The sequence below is a fragment of the Apium graveolens genome, chromosome 8 (assembly GCF_009905375.1).
Source record: "Apium graveolens cultivar Ventura chromosome 8, ASM990537v1, whole genome shotgun sequence".
NCBI lineage: Eukaryota > Viridiplantae > Streptophyta > Magnoliopsida > Apiales > Apiaceae > Apium > Apium graveolens.
Window position 1 is genome coordinate 162,344,137 of NC_133654.1, and position 20,603 is coordinate 162,364,739.

The following is a 20,603-nucleotide window of genomic DNA, read 5'->3' on the forward strand; positions in this document are numbered from 1 at the left end:
CCCAAGAGTTGGTAGTCCCTTAAGATATCTAATAATATTGTTATAGCTATAAGATTGGATTCTCTAGGATCCACTTGGAACCTGCACTTTGGCATCTTGAGAACATTAATCACTACACATATATAACACTATGTTTGTGCCTATTGATAAGAGAGTTATTATATGAAGACTCTACTAGTTCATTTTAAACTTGTAACTTCAGTTAAAGTGCCATACCATGTCCTTGATGATTGCATTAGTATACTAGTTCATACCAACCTGAAATGAGCTTACGAAGAAGAGATATACAGGGTTCGGTTGGCCAAATCTGGCTTCAAAATAATTTTATAATAATTATCGAGCCTTGTAAACAATTTCAAAATAATATTTTAAAGCTCCAAACTATTTTTCAGAATTTTTAAATCATTTAAATAATTAAATCCAATTAAATAATAAATTAAAATCAATTAATAATTAATTAAATCAATTAATCAATTAATTTTAAAATTATTTGACCAATTAACTAATTAATTATTAACTAAAATTAATTAAGTAATTAATTCAAATTTATTTTTGAATAAAATTAATAATTTTTGGAATTAAAATAATAATTTTTGGAATTTTTAATAAATAAAACGAATTTTTAATTAGAATAAATAGGAAATTGATTTTTAAGTAATTTATAAACAGGAATCCTTTTTTTTGCAAATTCTGGAAATCTGGGGGACCAAACTGTATCGTTTTTAAAACAACAGGGACTAAACTGCAATTTTCTAACTCCTCGCCGGAAAACACCCCTGTCTCGCTGGAGAAGACGATCCAGGGATGCTCAGGCCACCACAACCTCCAGATATGATCTACAGCTCACAAGGAACACAACCCAACAATCAATTAATCCTAATAACCCCAGACCTGGCCAGAAAATGGCCAAGACTCACCAGTTTCGGTGACTCGACGAAAACTTCAAATGACAACTCCCTTCAAACCAGGGATCGTCTATTAACGACCTATACACCAATCGATTGCAAATTTCAAGAGGAACAAAACCCATTCATCTAGAACATCTAATAACCCTGGAACAAAAAGCCCTAAATTTCAATTAAGAACTTTCATACGGGTTATAGACCTTAATCTCAAAATTCGAAAATTAAACTCAATTTTGAACATGTTATTGAAATCCAAATCAGTCATATGACATATCAAAATTATCAGGAAAACAAGCTCTACAACATGCAATCATCAAATCATTCAAACAATCATCCGAACAAAAATTCATATTTTTATTCAAAATAATTTGAAAATAAATAAAAATATAAAAATTCAACCTTTGATTCTGCAATTCTGAAACTTGGATAATCTGATAGAACACTTCAAAACCTCCATTTTGGAAACTTGAGCTTCCCGAGCATATTTCAAGAACACCTTGATTTTACAGTTTGATTCTTGAAGGTTTATATGAATATATGTATTTTTTCTGTAAATTTATATAATTACTGTTTGCAAATGATTTTCGGTACGAAATAAAATACGGTAAAGGCTATTTATAATTACGGAAAATTAGGATCCCGTTGGATCATTCCGGATATAAAATAGTACGTTTATTTATAAAAACGGATCCAAATGGTATCGGTTTTCGGGATAATTATCCAAATCAGTACAATTTGTACTGCGGTCTTGGTCTCAGCGCCTGGTTACACGTATTACGAGGTGATAATTATAATAGTTTAATAAAAAGATCTCGTTTATCGAAAATACGAGTTTTATTGATTTACCGAAACGAATTTTGTATCGAAAATATTGCGCTACGACCCGCACAGGACAAACCGTATGTCGGATCGAAAAAGTCGAAACATGGAAAATGCTCGGAATATTGCAATTAGGTTAGGAAGGTGTTCTCGGAAGGGTTTCGGGTTATAAAAAGTAAAAATGAGTGAAGCGGTTGGTGCCTGATTATATAAAATAGTTTATAAATACTCGGAAAAAGAATTTATAAAATCCATAAATTTCCTATAAAATCATAAATCAATATAAAAATAAATAGGAAGATATAAACAATTATCTATATTTTAGTTTAGACTATATAAAAATTAAAATAACTCAATTTGTATTCTTTGCTAATCTAAATCAACACATATACCACTTAGCAAATAATTCATTATAACTAATACTGAACATGCATAATATTTATTTATTAGCAAAAATTAATTATACGATATATCCCAAATATTATATCCTTCCCCCCTTCAAAGGAATTCTATCCCATGATATTAGCAAATGAAGGTACTTTTCTCTCATATCACTTTCTAACTCCCAGGTGACTCTTCAACCTTTGGGTATTCTCCGCAAATACTCTTACTAACTTACCACTTTATTTCTTAACACTTTCTCTCTTTCTTCTAGAATCTCTATTGGACTTTCTACATAAGACAAATCTGCTTGAAGTTCTATTGGCTCGTATTCGATTACATGCCTGGAGTCTGGATTATATTTCTTAAGCATCGATACGTGAAAAAACATTGTGAATGTGCTCCATGTGCGAAGATAAGCCCAAATCGTAAGCTACTTTGCCAATGCGCTTTAAAATCTCAAAAGGTCCAATATATCTAGGGCTCAGTTTTCCTTTCTTCCCAAATCTTGTCAATCCTTTCCATGGCAATACTTTTAGTAATACCAGATTTTCCTTCTTCGAATTCCATATCTTTCCTTGATTGATCTGCATACTTCCTTTGACGGTCTTGTGCTGCTATCAATTCTCTTCTGGATAAGTTCAACAACTACTTTTGTCTGTTGCACCAATTCAGGTCCAAGTATTTTACATTCTCCTACTTCGTCCCAATATAAGGGAGATTGACATTTGCGTCCATAAAGAGCTTCATAGGGTGGGCATCCCAATGCTGGAATGATAACTATTATTGTAAGCAAATTCTACCAAGGGTATATGCTCGTCCCAACTCCCTTTGAAATCAATAGCACAAACATGTAACATGTCTTCGATTGTTTGGATTGTTCTTTCACTCTGGCCGTCCGTTTGTGGATGGTAAGCCATACTCATATTCAGTCTCATTCCCAAGCATTCTTGAAAACTTTTCCAAAACCTTGAATTAAACCTCAAATCTCGATCTGATACGATAGACACGGGAACTTCATGACGAACTATGATTTCTTTCTGGTACATATGGACTAACTTGTCTAGTGAAAATCTTTCATTTATAGGCAGAAAATGAGCTGACTTGGTAAGTCTGTCCATTATAACCCAAATGGCATCATGATTGGCTTTCGTTCTTGGTAATCCGACTATGAAATCCATGGCAATATGCTCCCACTTCCATTCTGGAATCTCTAATGGCTGCAACAATCTACTTGGTCTCTGGTGCTCTGCTTTAACTCTCTGACATGTATAACATCTGCTAACCCATTCTGCAATTTCCCTCTCATATCTGGCCACCAATAATTTTCCTTTAAATCTTTGTACATCTTGGTACTCCCGGATGGATTGAATACCTTGAATTATGAGCTTCCTGTAAAATTTCATTCTTCAACTCTGTTACTGGTGGAATCCAAATTCTAGAAGAAAATCTAAGAATACCTTGATCGTCCTTTTGCGTGCACAATTCCTCACCTACCAAACGATTGATGTCCTGATCCATTATCTCCTCTTGACACTTCCTTATGTTTTCTAACAACTCCGGCTGGAAAGTCATACTATACATTTTCGCTTCATCACGCTTGCAAACTCTAATCTCCAATTCTAATTTCTGAAATTCCTTATATATCTCCTCGGGTACTGATAACACATTCAACTTTTCTTTCCGACTTAACGCGTCCGCCACAATATTTCCTTTACCGGGATGATAGTTAATCGTGCAATCGTAATCCTTAATCAACTCTAACCATCTTCTATGTCTCATATTAAGCTCCTTCTTTGTGAATATGTACTTCAAACTTTTGTGATCCGTATAAATCTAGCATTTTTCTCCATATAGATAATGTCTCCAAATCTTCAAAGCGAATACTATGGCTGCTAGCTCCAAATCATGAGTAGGATACTTTTGTTCGTGTGGTTTCAATTTCCTTGACGCATACGCAATAACCTTATCGTGCTGCATCAGAACGCATCCGAGTCCTTTATGAGAAGCATCGCTATAGATTACGAAATTCCCTTGATCGTCTGGAAGTGACAAAACAGGTGTTGTAATTAATCTTCGCTTCAATTCCTGAAAACTTTCTTCACATTTGTCATTCTATATAAAATTTTCATTCTTCCGTGTAAGCTTTGTCAATGGTGTCACAATCCTTGAAAAATTTTGAACGAATCGGCGATAATAACCCGCTAATCCCAAGAAACTTCTTACCTCTGTTGGTGTTCTCGGTCTTTTCTAATTTGTAATTTCTTCAATCTTCGTTGGGTCCACTTTGATCCCTTCATCACTGACTATGTGTCCTAAGAACTGGACTTCTTGTAATCCAAACTCACACTTCGAGAATTTAGCATATAACTTCTTCTTTCTTAAAATCTCCAAAGCTGTCCTTAAATATTCTGCATGATCCTCTTTTGTCTTTGAATAAATCAAAAATATCATCTATAAACACAATAACAAACTTGTCCAGGTATTCCTTGAAAATTTTGTTCATCAGGTCCATGAATGTTGTCGGGGCATTAGTTAATCCAAAAGACATCACTAAAAATTTATAATGTCCGTACCTCATTTTGAAAGCTGTCTTTGGTATATCTTTTGGCTTAATCTTTAGTTGGTGATATCCCGATCTCAAATCGATCTTGGAGAAGTACTTGGATCCTTTCAACTGGTCATACAAATCATCAATCCTAGGCAATGGATATTTGTTCTTGATTGTAAGCTTGTTGAGCTCTCGATAATCGATGTACAATATCATGCTTCCATCCTTCTTCTTGACAAATAGTACCGGTGCACCCCACGGAGATACACTGGGTCTGATTACTCCTTTCTCTAAGAACTCTTGTAATTGCTTTGCTAGTTCCTTCATCTCAATGGGCGCCATTCTGTACGGGGCCTTGGATACTGGTTCCGTTCCAGGTGCTAATTTGATCGCAAACTCAATATCTCTATCTGGAGGAAGTCGTGGTAACTCATCGGGAAACACGTCTGGAAATTCATTGACTACTGGAATATCTTCAAGTTTTGCGGGCTCCTGACTTCTATCAATCACATATGCAACGATATGCTCGCATCCTTGTCATAGTAACTTTTTAGCTTGGATCATCGTTAAGAACTTCTTTGCTTGTTTCTGGCCCTTAAATGTTACTATCCTTTCTTCTGGCGTCTTCACCATTACCTTCTTATTTCGACAATCTATCTGGGCATCGTGCTTAGATAACCAATCCATTCCTAAGATAACGTCAAACTCTCCTAGCTTAAATGGTATCAAATCCACACAAAACTTACTACCAGAAATCTCAATCTCACAATTCCCATAAACTTGATTAATATATATACGTTCTTGATTTGCTAATTCCATAGTCATTATTTCATTTAAATACTCAACTGGACAATTCAACTTACTAACAAAATCTTGAGAAATAAACGATCGAGTTACTCCCGAATTTATTAACATTTTGGCACATTAAGCATACCTTCCACGACATCAGTATCCTGGATAGCGTCCGTCACAGACATATCAAAAACTCTAGCCCTTGGAGCCTCATTCAGTGCTGGAGTAGATCCCATAATTCTCAATGCATTGCTGACTGGGGCTGGTGTCTTGTAATCCCTGGCTATATGTCCTGGCTTCCCATATTTAAAGCATGTAAATCCAATAGCTGGAACCTTAACTGCTGGATTCCGCGTAGACTGATCCTTGTTCACTGGCTCTCTTGCTGGCTGATTGCGGCACTCCCTCGAATAGTGCCCTTTCTGATTACACTTGAAGCAAACTACATTCAATTTATTACAAACTCCTCCATGTTTCTTCCCATATACCTGGCAATCTAGAAAAGTTATCCTCAACTGATTCGGCTGATTCACATTGACTGGACGGTTGCCTTGACCTCCGTCGCCTGCATTTTGCTTCTTGAAATTAAAATTTCTCCTTGGCTGAAACTTGCCCTTCTTAAAATTTGGAAACTTCCCTGGTTGTGACTATCCTTCATTTCCTTCAAACTTCCTCTTCTTACTTTCTGTGACATCTCACTCTCAGTTTTTGTAATCATGGCCTTCTGTACAACTCCTGCATAGGTATCCAATTCAAATATGGCTACCTTCCCTCTAATCCATGGCTTCAGACCTTGCTGGAATCTCTTGGCCTTCTTCCTATCAGTATCTACATATGATGGCACATACCTTGGCAACTCTTCAAACTTACTTTCATAATCAGCTACCGATATATTTCCTTGCTTTAGCTCTAAAAACTTCAGCTCCATCTGATCCTGAAAAACTGGGGAAAATATTTTTCTAAAAATAATTCTTTGAACCTTTCCCAAGTAATAACATCTGTACCTTCCAATGTCTTCACAGTTTCCCACCAATAGGTGGCCTCATTCTTTAAATAATAACTTGCAAACTTAACCTTCTGTTCTTCCTTCACTTTAACTAGAGCAAACGACTTCTCTATTTCCTTTAACCAAACATTCGCTTCAATTGGATCTAAAGAACCTTTGAATTCTGTTGGGTTCACCGCCTAAAAAGTTTTGAAAGTTACCTGGGGATTGGTATGTCTTTGTTGTTGTTGAGACAGGTGAATTGTTTGTTGGGCCAAGATTTGAAGAATTTGGGATATTGTTGGGTCTATGGGTCCTGGGTTTGCATTCTGGTTGGTATTATCTTGGTTGTTGTTGTTGGTTTCTTCATTCTGTGTGTTGGTACGGGTATTTCTTCTGGGAGGCATTTTATGTAAAGAATCAAACAACATATTTAGCCTTTAAATCAAATCCTTTACATAAGAGAAAAATTTTGTAAAACAGAAATATCTCTTTTTGAAAATAGTTGTAACAGTTGAACTAAGTAAATTGCATGCTTCTTACAGAATGTAAATAGTTAAGGGGATAGGGTATATGGTATCACAGGTGGTATAACTGGTGCAATAAATAAGATAAAGTAAAACAGGTGCAGTAATGTAAATGACAATACTGGAAAGGAAAAGGTACTGATTTATATATATAGATCAAAAGTTTTAGGTAGTACAAGCGTTAAAATGCTTCGGAAGTAAAAGCAAAAGGGTACAACAAACCTACTCACTAGTCAACAGATCTAGTCTATAAATACAACCCAAAAGTCTACTGATACACACTACACACTACTGTACATACTAAACCACCAGCACTGATCAGCATCTCCATCTCTCTGCCTCTGGCTCATGGCAAGTCTGGACCTCCAATCTCCTCAAGCTCCACTAGAACCCACTTAGCCCACTCCACAAGAAAATCAGGGGTGATATCCTCATAAGTAGCCTCAACAATCCTCACAGCAGCTGCTCCCTGAAACACCTGGAGTCTCTCTCTGAGTCACCTCTCACCACTCCCGACATCTCTTATACGCATGATATATAATAACTCCTGAATCTGACCCTGTAGGAATCGCTGCTCCATAAGGAAAGCCTCGAATTGATGATATGGGACAAGATAGGAATAGAACTGAAAAGGTACACCTATAACTGAGTGACCAGTAAGACCTGAATCAGCAGGTGGGGGTCCTCTGATAGGTGGCCTCATGCCTGGGGGTGGAATAGCCTGCAATGGTACATGCTGCAACACAGGTGGAGGTAAAACAGCCAACACTGGTAGAACAACAGGACGTGGATCTGAAGATGGTCCTCCAACTGAGGGCTCTGAGTGATCAGCTGATACGGGGATGAAAGAGTCGGCCATCACTGATATCTAAAATTATATCGCAATATGAGAATCTTGAACCACAATGCGAATTATACTAATACCTGTTATACCGTTGCACTCAACCTCTCGCCATTTTATCCTTCTATTTCTTACTTCTAATCCTAACCCTCTACCCATTCCCATCAACCTAGGCTTATGTCAGTGACTTACAACTTGTAGCTCTGATACCAAACCTGTGGCGCCCTCCAAACCCGGGTAAGAAGTTTGGGTTCCATACACACACACACCTTATTTATAACCTACTTATAACCATAATAAAGATAATAATACTATACAGTGACCCTACTTACCAACTACCACGGACCGCAACAGGTTAAAGTATGTACACAAGCCACGCACGCACACGTATATTACAAACGTCCAAATCCCAACTATTCAAACTTAAAACTGAATAATAATAAACATTATTACAAACTTCACAAACTTAAACTATTCTAAAAGCTGTTAGCTAGCTTAACTCGATCAACCTGGACCCCTAGCACTCGCACTGGATTGGGAATCCTTGCTACCAACAGGTTCCTTCTTAACTGGAAAAGAACATAAACAACATCGCACAAATAAACTAACTAGCTCAGCAAATCACATTGACAAGACTGAGAATAATGATCATCAAGTGAAAAGAGTTAAGGTATCAAGGGAACAATGATTAAAGATTTAGAATTGGATACTATATTTCCATTTTAAAAACCAAGGTTAGGCTGCTGATCAGTCACGCACTAACCCCAAGCAAGGCACACAGCTCTGCTCTAATTACTGGATCCAAGGCAGACATTGGCCTAACTTGACCACCAATCTGGTCTGACCACGAATCTGGTCCACAATTTTATAAAACAATCCAATTCTATCATAATAACATAATAAACAATGCAAAGCAATAAACAAAATCATAAGCAACATTTGATGTCCAATAATGAGATGGTTTCGATCTTCACAAAGAAACAATATGGAAATCTCAAAGAATGGCTATCAGGTGGTCAAAGAATTGGATAACAGAAGAATCAAAGTGTCAAGGTTATAAGGATTTGGTCTTTCAAAGCATAAGGTACAATGGTTTGAATATGTAAGTAATCTGATTCAGTGGTTGGAATTTAGTTTGTATGTATTTGTGGAGAAGTATCATATAGTTGTGGTTCGTATTCGGGTTATGAACAATCAATGGTTCAGAAAGAATAAGGTTTACAGTTCAAAGATCAATAACTGGAATCAAGGTTTAGGGTTTAGTGCTTCAAAGCACTTGCAATATAAAACAGGACTATCAATAATCTACAATATATCTTGACAAATTTCATAACACTTGCCTGGTACTAGCTTGCTATACTTCACCAATTTCCAATCACTATCTCCTACTCCTCGACTATTTGTTTCCCTTTCCTATGCTTTGCCTCTTCTGCTCACATATCATAAGTATCTATCAATACTCAACTCATATGATTTTATTCGGTATACACTTCTAACTACCCTTCATTTTACCCAAATCCGACTAACGGATTGAAAGTAATATTAAAAACAAGTAAACAATGAACATATAGACCGACAGTCAAACAAACAAATCACATATAACACGTAGCATATCAAACAGTCAATGAAATTTCATTTATAAGGAAGTCTCGGGTCATAAACAGTCTTTCGGGTATTTAATATAATTTTTAAAATATTTTTCGGAGTCAAAACGGGTCGTTGGGTAAATTTTAAAGCAATAAACAGGGTTGGGTTGGCCAAAATTGGCTTCAAAATAATTTTATAATAATTATCGAGCCTTGAAAACAATTTAAAATAATATTTTAAAGCTCGAAACTATTTTTTGGAATTTTTAAATCATTTAAAAATAATTAAATCTAATTAAATAATTAATTAAAATCAATTAATAATTAATTAAATCAATTAATCAATTAATTTTTGAATTAATTGACCAATTAACTAATTATTTATTAACTAAAATTAATTAATTAATTAATTCAAATTTAATTTTGAATAAAAAAAATAATTTTTGAGATTTTTAATAATTAAAAATGAATTTTTATAATTAAAATAAATAGGAAATATGATTTTTAAATAATTTATAAACAGGAAACCTATTTTTAAAAATTCTGGAAACCTAGGGTACCAAACTGTATCGTTTTTAAAATAACATGGACTAAACTGCAATTTTCCAACTCCTCGCCGGAAAACACCCCTATCTCGCCGGAGAAGACGATCCAGGGATGCTCAGGCCACCACCACCTCCAGATATGATCGACAGCTCACAAGGAACACAACCCAACAATTAAATCATCCTAATAACCCTAGACCTTGCCGGAAAATGGCCAAGAAACTCACCAGTTTCCGGTGACTCGACGAAAACTTCAAATGACAACTCCCTTCCAACCACGGATCGTCTGTTAACGAGCTATACACCAATCGATTGCAAATTTCAAGAGGAACAAAACTCACCCATCTAGAACATTTAATAACCCCTGGAACAAAAAGTCCTAAATTTCAATTAAGAACATTCATACGGGTTATAAACCCTAATTTCTAAATTCGAAAATTAAACTCAATTTTGAACATGTTATTGAACTCCAAATCAGTCATAAATCATCAGGAAAACAAGCTCTACAACATGCAATCATCAAATCATTCGAACAATTATCCGAACAAAAATTCATATTTTTAATCAAAATAATTCGAAAATAAATAAAAATATAGAAAATCAACCTTTGATTCTGCAGTTTTGAAACTTGGATAATCTGATAGAACACTCCAAACCTCCATTTTGGTTACTAGTGCTTCCCGAGCAGATTTCAGTAACACCTTGATTTTGCAGATTGATTCTTGAAGGTTTATATGAATATATGTATTTTCTCTGTAAATTTATATAATTACTGTTTGCAAATGATTTTCGGTACGAAATAAAATACGGTAAACGCTATTTATAATTACGGAAAATTAGTATCCCGTTGGATCATTCCGGATATAAAATAGTACGTTTATTTATAAAAATGGATCCAAACGGTACTGGTTTTCAGGATAATTATCCAAATCAGTACAATTTGTATTACGGTCTTGGTCTCAGCGCCTGGTTACACGTATTACAAGGTGATAATTATATTAGTTTAATAAAAAGATCTCGTTTATCAAAAATACGATTTTTATTGATTTACCGAAACGAATTTTGTATCGAAAATATTACGCCGGGACCCGCACAGGACAAACCGTACGCCGGATCGAAAAAGTCGAAATATGGAAAATGCTCGGAATATTGCAATTAGGTCAGGAAGGAGTTCTCGGAAGAGTTTCGGGTTATAAAAACGTAAAAATGAGTGAAGTCGGCTGGTTCACGATTATATAAAATAGTTTATAAATACTCGGAAAAAGATTTTATAAAATTCATAAATTTCCTATAAAATCATAAATCAACATAGAAATAAATAGGAAGATATGACAATTATCTATATTTTATTTTAGACCTATAAAAATTAAAATACTCAATTTATATTATTTTTAAACATCCAAACACATATACCACTTAGCAAATAATTCACAAAATAAATACTGAACCTGCATAATATTTATTTATTAGCAAAAATAATTACACGATATATCCTAGATATTACAAACAGGATAAAGTTCGAGACAAGATTACAACTACCAACCAAAATAAATAAATTACAACCTAAAATATTAATGAATTGAATTTCATTTGAACCCTAAATAGAACCGACAGATAACCCATTGAATCTAAACCAACTTAAAGAATCCTTCCATCTACTATGCATGCTCACACTCACTGCTACCTGCTCTAGCATCTGGAAACATATAACACGGTAGGGACTTCCAGGAACGCTCATGCGAGCTGAATGTCTAAGTCTGGCCATCTTCTTTTTTAACTAACATGGTTAGAGCAAAGCAAATATAAATGAGCACAAAAGCTCAATAAGTAACTATATAGCAGTTCTATAAAGCAATAATAATAACAATAGAAAAATCTGAGGCATTATACTTTTAAATCTCTAGGTGCCAGATTTCTATCTTTGGCTATACAAAAGTTATGAAGAAAGGTTTGGGTTTTCAAGAATCAAGGATCAAGATAGGGTGAAAGCTGACATTCATCGCAATTCAATAGCAGATATCATATCAGAAAAGCATAATAATATCATGGAACAAGATATATGGTATCATGGCATCATTATTCAAATCAAAACTTTTTAACCAAATCATTGCTCAAAATAATTTTATGACACTACGGATTACAGCCGGTGATCAGCCGCGAAGTAATCTCGAATCTCGCACGCTGGGTTTTAAACAATATTGGTGGGGTCCCGAGGCAGCTTTTAAGCCTTAAATAATAAGTGTGGAAAGGAGATGCGCCTTAGTCTAGATCCACTATTCTCAAGAAAACATTTTTCCCCTTTGGCAATTTAACTTTTAAAAACTTTGCATTTTATAAGAATTAGATGCCAGAAAGAATAACATTTCAAAAGTTCTTAAGGCATGAAAGAATCATATAAATCTTTACTGGATTCCAAACAATAAGACTACGATCAACAATCAGAGGATTAGGATTATGAGATTCTTATCAAAGGAAGAACTATCCTCATACTAGAGGGGTCATCAAGGATGAATATCAATGATTCAACAACTAAAGAAGAAGTTTTGAAAAAGAGTTATAACGATAATCAACAAAAGTAGGGGTGTCTGGTATCAAGTATAGTACATGGCGTACATCCAGTTACAAAGTTTGGATATGGAAATATAGGATAGTTATCAAATAAATGTAGTTCAAGGAATTCGAATTATAAGCAATAGACTATATAGCGAATTATTGAAGCAATACTAGAAATCAAGTTCGAGGTATTCAAGAGAATTAATCATCAAGGAAAAGATATTCAAGTTAATGAAGAATTCAGGTTACTCAAGACCTTTCGCAAGGGAATTCATAAAGGTTCTCTTAGAGTTTACGAGATCATAGTGTGACAAAGGAAATAGGCAATGTAATCGGGTATGAATCAATCAAGTGGTTGTAAACGGTCGAACAGGATTCAATAACAAGTTATCACAAGAATCAACATTAGGGTTTCTCAGAAATCAATAACAGGTTTTTCACAGGTATAAAAAAATCACTACTTTATCATGGCTTTAGCAATATCAATTCATAAGACAAGGCAAAGTTACTTGCCTTAAATCACTTTCTTACTTTACTGAAATTGAAATTGAACTACTGAAGCTGAATTACTGCCACCCAAGTTTCCTTTCCCTTTTCTAGCCTGAATGCCTCCACTATTTGAACCTACAATCCTGAATGCCTCTGTTATCTGAATCTTTTAGTAGTAAAAATTTGAACCTATCTCCAAAACAAAACCAAGAAAATCACACAACTTATGTACTATACTCTCTCTTAAGATCATACACTAAGAAATTGTATTTTCTTAGATATAACTAAGAGATGTTGATGCAAAAACTCCCTTAAACGCTTACATGCAAAGAGTATATGGATAGAAAATTGAAAATGATAAAGATCAATGGCAAGATCTTTGAATTCTAAGTAGATTTTGGTGTTGCATGTAGGATAAAGAAAGAGAGAGAGAGTTCGGGTGAGAGAAAAAAGAAGAGAGGGAGAGAGCCGAGAGAGAGAGGAAGGAGAGAGGGGAGAGAAGGAAAAGAAATGAGATGAGTGAAGTGGTGAGTGAAATGACAAGCTTTTAAATTGATTCTCCCATGTGCAAAGTTAGTGGATTTTGGAATTTACCAATCTATCCTTCTCCTACTACTAGCACAAAATGCATGCAAGGCTAGAGTTGTAATTTGGTTAGGTAGAAAAGAGTTAGTGGGGGTGGAAATGACATGAATGCCCCTAATGAGTATTAGGAGAAGAAATGCATGCAAGGGCAACTTGGTAATCACATAATTATTAATCTAATTAATTACAAAGTATACATTTTATAAATAAAACCATAAATCTATAAATTACAAGAGTGACATCATAAAATAGCTTAGAATTTTAGGAATTTAATAAAATCAAATTCGAAATTTATAAATAAAAATAATTTTAAAAACTATTTTTCTTAAAAAATAAAAATGCATTTATAACCTATATAAATAGCAATTAATGCACTTCTTATTTTTTAAAATTCCAAATAATATCATACAAGCATATAATCACATAATCATGCACCTTAATAGTTAACAACATAGATTCACATATCACGTATCGTAATGAAATATACTTAATCATAAAATTTTCCTTTTTACTAATATTTATTCTTCGCGTAACGGGTCGCGTCCTGATTGACGGCCCGACACTGAGCGTTTTCAACTACGCTTCACAATCATTCTCTTTATATCAGCTGACACATCAAACTGGAATATAATATTTATTTAAATATTTCCATTCTCACATAATAACATATAATTTACATAATTACACTTTACTCGCATAATTAATTCATGAAAATTCCAAGTCGTTTCATCATTAATTACAAAAATTATACCATAAAATAGCTTAGAATTTAGAAATTTTATGAAATCACTTTTATAATTTTAAAAGAGAAATACTTTGAAAACTAATTTCATCATCAACTAATATCTTTAAAATCACACACAAAATTTCAAATAAACCACCTCGCTTATTGGTTCATAATATTCTGCTATACTAGCCATATAATCACATAATCGACATGTAATCATGCAAATCTTCAATATTTTATAATCAAATATTATATACAACTGAATTACCAATAACCAAATACCGGTTGTTACATAAACGGGCCTCGACCCCTAGAACGAATCGATTTAAAAATTTCAGAAAAAAATAAATTTATTTAGTTTGAGATTTTTAATAGTCAACTAGTTATTTCATTAATACTTGTAACTAGTGTTTCGTCCCAAATTATATTTTGATTTTTAAAAACTAATTCTCGGCGATAGAGACGTACATATGTCAAGATACATGTATTTTAATGATATTCCAAAAAATTTAGAAACTAATAAATTTATTTGGTTTGAGATTATTAGCAGTCAACCAGTTTTTTCACCAATACTTCTAACTAGTGTTTCATCTCCGATGAATATTTTAGTTTTTTTAAAAAAAATAATTCTCAATGATCGAACCGTATGAATGTCGAGATCTATGTATTTTAAAGATATTCCAAAGTTTTAGAAACAGATGATTGTATCATAACTAAGATCTTAATAGTTAATTAGCGATTTTCCAAAAGTTTGGTCAGTTTTTACATAGTTGGTCGGAAATCAAATGACGTGGGTATGGCCCCTCTGTATATGAAGTTTGGTCAGTTTTGATGTAGTTGGTCAGAAATGAAATGACGTGGTTGTGGCCCCCTTAGTATTTGATGTTTGATCGGATTTGATGTAGTTGGTCGGTTTTGAGTTGTTCGGAAATGATAGTGACGTGGATGATGGGCCCAAATTGCTTTATAACTGACCACTTTTGGTTGGTTACGATATTATTTATGCCATATTTTGGTAATCGGTTGTATCGGTCGGTCAAGAGTTATCTTTTCGAATACCATTATCTTTTGGTCATAAATGAGTTGGTCAGAAATGTTCACTTTTCTTGTAGTGATCCCGTCATCTTCTTTTGTTAATCCTATAACCATTAGTTAAAAGATTCAGGTCCGCTTCTACCTAATTTACACCTAAACCTGACTATACACATTAATACATACATATATTTATATTACATTTAAAACAAATGTTTTAAAGCTCTTATTTAATATTTAAAATTTGTAATTTTAATAATTATTTTAATTTACATTATAAATTTATGTAAATAAAATAAAATAATATATTTTATAAAAAATATATAAAAGTAATGTTTATTAATTGTATTTGGTCATATATAAATATGTTATCATATTTTAATTATAATACATACTAGCCTACAACCCGTGCGATGCACGGTTTTTTTAAATAATTGTAATTGTTATTTTTTATTTTAATATTATATTATTTAAATTTGTTATATTTTATTAACTATTTTATTTTATTAGTTTAAAATAATCAATAGTGGGAATCAATGTTAGTTCTATTTTAGCCTTGTTTTAGCCTTTAGTTGTACACATTATTTATTTTTAACCTAAACACATTATATCGACAAAATCCAAGTAATTATATTCAAATTTTAATATAATTAATTTAAGTTCGGATATATTATATAAATTATGTATCCCTAATAAAAGTGTATATACATATGTTAGATACTGAATGCTATAAAATGTAACACAGAGGGGGGTGAATGTGTTTCTTGGATTTTTCTTTGTTTTTAAGTTAGTTTGATTATGGTGAACAAAACAGGTAATGTTTGTAGAGATATTATATTTCACAGAATTATTTTACAAAACACAAAATATCAAAAACCTAATTAATTGTATTAATTAAGTTTGTCTTGCTACAAATCTTTATTCTTGAATAATAAGAACTCAGCTTTTATCTTGAGAGAATATAAGAATATCTAAATATGTTTGTTACTACTAAACTAAAGACCTGTGCCCGCTTTATAGACCAGCAACACGGGTTTAAAAAACTTGCACTAAAATGTACTAAACCAATTTCTAAAGCAACCTTGTCTATTTCCTTTTCTGGTGTTAGAAAATTTGTGCAGAATCTTGCAGTTTTGTGACCACCCTTTTTCTAGTTAATCTTGGCCCTTGAACTTGTATTCTTCAAGTTGCTTTTATAGACTTTCCAATCAATTGAATAAATTATTTGTTGACTGATAATATTGAATATTGAACTTGTCTGTATTCTGAATTTGAGATAGTATGTCGAGATTTCTTTTTGATTCTGTAGGGAAGTGACTTCCCGATAAGTAAAATAACTTATCGATATGTCTGAGTTCTCGACATATGTAAATGAATTATCGAGGTCTCTAGTTCTCGACATGTAGAATGTCTTGTCGACATCTCCAGTTCTCAACATCTTCATTTTACTTGTCGATATTTCTAAGATCTCTACATATAGAAATGACTTGTCGATATCTCTAAGATCTCTACATACAGAAATGACTTGACGAAACCTCCAGTTATCTACATCTTCATTTGACTTGTCGATATCTTTGAGACTTCCTTATAAGTCATTTTGGACTTCTCTACAAGTCATTTTGGACTTCTTGATATACCTTGATCTTTGACTTGTCGATATCTTGACTTAGAACATTTTTCATAGAACAACAGTATTCAACTCCAAGCTTCTACATCTTTTCTCTGAGGCATGATCAGGACTTGATCTTCTTCCAGAGTTTATTCCTTAGCTTGAAACTATTCACATCCCCCAGTCTAATCTACTAAACATTTTTATAGACTCAAGGAATACAATTATTGAATACAAATATTGATTATCAAACAACTTAATTTTAGGGTTGTCAATATGTCTTAGTCTTGTTATTATACATGCATGTGTTGCACAACAATCTCCTCCAGTTTGTGAGAAGATTGCTTATCACAAATTCATTCCTGATAACAAGACTAACCCTAAGATAAAATAAAATATATTAAAATTAGAAGATTGATAATTACACTTTTTATACATTGTGTTATGATAGGGATAAATAAGTCCTGATTTTATAATTAATGGGCTGATAGGCCCAATAATAAGATGTATAATATTCAGACCAGAAAGGTTAAGTCTGACGGACCAGATCAGGCCTGGTGGAATAAAAAAGGCCCAAAAAGCCCTGATTATTAATTAATTTCGTAATTAATTAATAAGGGAGAAATCAGATGTTGAAAAGAGTCCCGATGAGGATATAAATCCTTAGAGATTAGCCCCAAGGGGACCTAAAAGGATAAGGAATCAGCTTCCTACTTCCTAGGACTCCTAAGTCTATCCTAATTCAGAGGCTTATCCACCAAGTCTCCTATACCAAGTCCAATTCAAGGACTCCCACATCTATATAAGGGGCCTCACCCCACAAACCAAGAACTACGTTTTTTGACTTGATCCTTGGCAATCAGCAAGGTACGTAGGCATCTTGTTAAGGCAGATTGAGTCACGAAATACAAGAGCAGTCAAATCGAGCCTTGGAGCTCACGTTCCCTAGTATTAAATACAGCAATTATATATAGTAGTTTTAATCCATAACATTTGGCGCCGTCTGTGGGAAATTACGCAACAACAACCATGGCGAGAACACGGAGAACAACCAGCACTCTGAAGGAGGGAACACCATCAGGGACAACCCAGGTGATTTCATCAACCGTAGAGGTTCCTCCCCATTCAACTTATGCATCTACTCAGGGGGAAGCCCAGACAGGGGCAACTCATCCTCAGCCACAAGGGACAACTCCCCCGACTGTTCAAGGTACGAATCCTCAAGTTCAACAAATACATATACCTGTGAATTCTCGACCCGTCGGGTATGAATACTCAACTATTGTTACTACTAACCCCCCTTATGGGATGCCCCTTCACCCTGAGGTTGGAGGAAGTGGATATGCTGGGCGAAGCGAAGCACGAGGGCGGTCGCCCCCCTATATACGAGGTTTGGATCCTATCCCTGAGGATCGGGAATTTTCTGGTCCATACACTGAGAGAGACTCCGAATCTTCGGATGATGAAGTGGCCCCGAGAAGGAGGCGTCCTGGAAAAGAGCCAATGGCCGATGGAAGGCAACGCCCCCAAAACACCCCAGGGGCGAATCCCCAAGAAGTGCAGGAAAAGATCAGGGCTCATGAGGCTGAAATCCAAAGGTTGAGGCATGATTTGGAGGCTTACCAAGCCACTAGACCCCACATATCTCCTAGGGGGAGAAATCCTCCTCCTATCATAGACCTGGATGGTCCGGTAAGAAGAAGGGCTGATGTCCCAAGAACTGATCCAAGCAATCTCCTTCCCCTTGGGGATCCTGATGATCCAACTCCACCCTTCACAGAAGAGATAATGAATGCCCATATCTCAAGAAAATTTAAGATGCCCACTATCAAAGCCTATGATGGCACGGGAGACCCCGCTAATCATGTTAGGACATTCTCTAATGCACTGCTGCTGCAACCCGTGAATGATGCTATAAAATGTCGGGCCTTCCCTCAAACCCTGTCGGGTATGGCTCAAAGATGGTACAGTCGCCTACCCCCAAATTCTATTGGATCATTCAGAGAATTAAGTCAGGCTTTTATTAAGCAATTTATCAGTGGAAGAGTCCATGAGAAAAGTTCAGCATCTCTTATGAGTCTTGTGCAGGGAGCTAAAGAATCCTTAAGAGATTACCTAAATCGTTTTACAAAGGAGGCTTTAAAAGTCCCAGACCTTGATGATAAAGTAGCCATGATAGCACTGCAACAAGGAACTAGGGATGAGTTTTTCAAGATGTCTTTGGCTAAACGACCCCCTGAGAGCATGTTGCAGCTCCAAGAAAGGGCAGGGAAGTATATCAAGGTTGAAGAAAGTATGAGGAAGACCGTAGTAAGTAATGAGCCCACTGGAGGCAAGAAACGAAAAACTGATTTGGAGTATATCGCTAAGGATAAATATCCTAGAACTGAACAAAACCCTGATTCAACCCCCAAGAAGGGAGGACCTGGGCAGAAGTTCACTGAATACGCTAAGCTGAATGCTCCTAGAAGTCAGATTTTGATGGAAATTGAGAAAGATAGAGATATTCGCTGGCCTAAGCCCTTGAAGGCTGATCCAGCCAAACTAGATAAGGGCAAGTATTGCAGATTTCATAAAGATGTTGGCCATGACACCGATGAGTGTAGGCAATTGAAAGACGAAATTGAGTTTTTGATTCGAAAAGGAAGGTTGAATAAATATACTGGAGAAGGAGGGGACAGGAATAATAATGGAAGGAAGAACTTTGAGGATCGTAGGAGGGACCAAGACGATCAGGGGCGAAACCCCCAGCCTAGAGGACCAGTTATAAACACCATTTATGGAGGGCCGAAACCTCGAGGGCCTGTGATAAACACGATCTTTGGAGGTCCAACTGCTGCTGGATTATCCAAAAATTCTAGAAAGGCATATACTAGAGAGGTTATGCATATTGTTGGAGAAGCCCCGAAAAGGGCCAGGACAGAAGTAACATTAGCTTTTGATGATTCTGACCTAGAGGGAGTCAAGTTTCCTCATGACGACCCGCTGGTCATAACACCGATAATAGGAAACAGCCCAGTCAAGAGGGTCCTTGTTGATAATGGTGCTTCTGTGGATATCTTGCTCCATGACGCCTTTCTAAGGATGGGGTATAACGATTCCCAGTTAACACCAACCGACATGCCGATATATGGATTTGCTGGAGTAGAATGTCCTGTAGAAGGGATAATCAAGTTACCAACCACCATAGGTACGGAGCCAAGGCAAGCAACGCAGATGCTGGATTTCGTGGTGGTAAAGGCTAGTTCAACTTATAATGCTATCATGGGGAGAACAGGGATACATGCCTTCAAGGCAGTCCCCTCTTCATACCATTCAGTTATGAAGTTTCCCACCCGAGACGGGATTGGAGAAGAGAGAGGAGATCAAAAAATGGCTAGAAGCTGTTATGTGGCCTCTTTGAGGGCAGATGGAGTTGGGGGGCAAGTTCTTCCTATTGAAGATATGGATGTTCGAGAAAATGATGAGAATAGAGGAAGACCAGCAGAAGAATTGGTTTCGGTTCCTTTAGACCCCGAAAATCCTGAGAGGACGACTTTCATTGGAGCCACATTAGAGGATCCCCTTAGAGAGAAGTTAGTGAAATTTTTGCAAGAAAATAGTGATGTGTTTGCATGGTCAGCAGCTGATATGCCAGGCATAGACCCGGAGTTAATTACTCACAAGCTAAACGTGG